This window comes from Delphinus delphis, chromosome 2 (genome assembly GCF_949987515.2).
Source record: "Delphinus delphis chromosome 2, mDelDel1.2, whole genome shotgun sequence".
Taxonomy (NCBI): domain Eukaryota; kingdom Metazoa; phylum Chordata; class Mammalia; order Artiodactyla; family Delphinidae; genus Delphinus; species Delphinus delphis.
The window spans coordinates 122,386,199-122,388,562 of NC_082684.1; positions in this window are offsets into that span (position 1 = coordinate 122,386,199).

Genomic DNA, 2,364 nt, shown 5'->3' on the forward strand with positions numbered 1-2,364 from the left:
ACAACAAGAGTTGTGTGAGGAAGGCTGATTTGGGGGCTATTTGTAAATGTGACTCTCTCACGCTCCTTGTGTTTCCAGCAGCATGCCATCACTGTGGCAATGAACTGTGGACCCCATTCTGAAGCTGCTTACACACCTTAGCTGGGTAAATGACATCTGACCTGTGAAAAGTCAAACATAAATGAGATTGAGAGTCATTACAAATCTCCATATACTACACATCAGAATCTCATGGGCAGGTCCGTAAAAAATGAAATTCCCAATGCCCACAGCAGAGCCACAAACACTACATTATTAACAAACTCTTGAGTATACCTACATACCAGCTCAGCCCCATTCCACAGACTAAGATCTGGGAGCCAGTGTACTTCCTGCTCAGAGATATTTCAGAGATGACTGGTGGTTGCAGCAATGAGGAAAGTATTCATGAAGAAGGAGGAAGACCTCAGGTGATTTCTGAAGAATGGATAGGATTTGGTCAATGGAATAGAAAGAGCAGGGAAAGCACTTCATGTAGGATAAAATGGAAGCAACCTAAATGTCCATTGATGGAGGAATGGATAAAGAAGATGTACATATATACATGGAATACTACTCAGCCATAAAAAAGAATGAAATAATGCCATTTGCAGCAACATGGATGGACCTGGAGATTATCATACTAAGTGAAGTAAGTCAGAAAGAGAAAGACAAATATATGATATTGCTTATATGTGGAATCTAAAAAAATGATACAAATGAACTTATTTACAAAACAGAAATGGACTCACAGACTTAGAAAACAAACCTATGGTTACCAAAGGGGAAATGTGGGTGGAGGGATAAATTAGGAGTTTGGAATTAAAATATACACACTACTATATATAAAATAGATAATCAACAAGGACTTACTGTATAGCACAGGGAGCTCAATATTCTAATAACCTATAAGGGAAAAGAATCTGAAAAAGAATGGATATATGTATAACTGAATCACTTTGCTGTACACCTGAAACTAATACATTGTAAATCAACTATACCTCAATATAAAATAAAAATTAAATTAAAAAAAACTGTTTGTAAAGATATGGTAGTAGGAACAGGCACTGGGTAAGTCAGGGCCAGAGAGAGCTCACCAACTTGGTTGAGATAGAGGGGGCTGATGAAGAGGTGGTTGGAGTTCTGAGTTGGGACCATATTTCCTGGAGCCTGAAATGACAAGAAAATGGTGTTTAAGTAAGGGGATATGCATGATGAAGGTGTTAAGAGTTTTCAAGTGTGTATCAGATAACATAATGCGTAGAAAGGGCTAGAGGCAGAGATACCAATTAGGGGAGCAAAACTTGCCACCCCAAAATCTCTTTGGCATGCAGATTATTTCAAGCTGAAAACAATGAAGGCCCAAAAGACTCAGGAAGAACCTTTGACCTTCCCCTTAACTGCCTAAAGAAGGTAGATAAAGGACCTGTTCCAGGAAGGGAGCTATCACCATAGATGAGTACAGTATAAACTAGGTATGGAGATAGGGAGGAACCCAGCAAAGTCTGTTTGCTAAAGTTCTCTGTGTCCCATTGTCTCTGCCTGGCCCAGCAAACATTTAAGTAACAAACATTTGCTTTTCAATCTCCATGTGAATTGCCTTCCTCTCCTTTGAGGTCCCAAACTACTACCCCCAACATCCTCTTTTGTCTTTAGCTGAAAATTGTATTTAAGGTGAGGGCTTCAGCCATTTGGGGAGTTACTCAGTTTTCCTGGGTCTCTCCCATGTATAGCTGTTACTAAACTTTGATTTTCTCCTGTTAATCTGTCTCATGTCAATTTAATTCTTAAACCAGCCAGAAGAACCTAGAAGGGTAGAGGACAATGTCTTCCTGCCCAACACCAACAAAAAGTTGACTGAAACAAAGGCTTGAAGTGAGGACACCACAGATTAGTGTAGTGACAGAGAATGGAAAGGAAGAAGCAGAAGCAGGGAGCAGAGTCAGCAAGGGAGGATGAGAGATGGGTGGGATGCATACCACGGGAAAGGAGCTTGAGAAATAAAGTGTGACTCCATAGAGGAAGGATGATACAACCATCAGAAACAGAATGTTGGAAAGGAAACCAGGCCTAAGTGAAAGAAGGAAGTTTGGTTTGTAGTTATTCTGAGTCTAATGCAAAAGCACCACAGAAAAGAGTGGGGCTGCTGCTTTAGAGAGGAAACACGCTAGAAATAGCGATTTTGGAATCACGTTTGTAGAAATAATAGCTAAAGCTGTGAGACTGCTTGAGGTTTCCAAGGGAGCGTGCAGTGAGAGAGTGGCTAGGGGTTCCTATAGTCAGGAAGTGGGAGCATTAAAGGGGCCAAATAGAGCCCTTAGGATGCTAGCAGGACCACCATTTAAG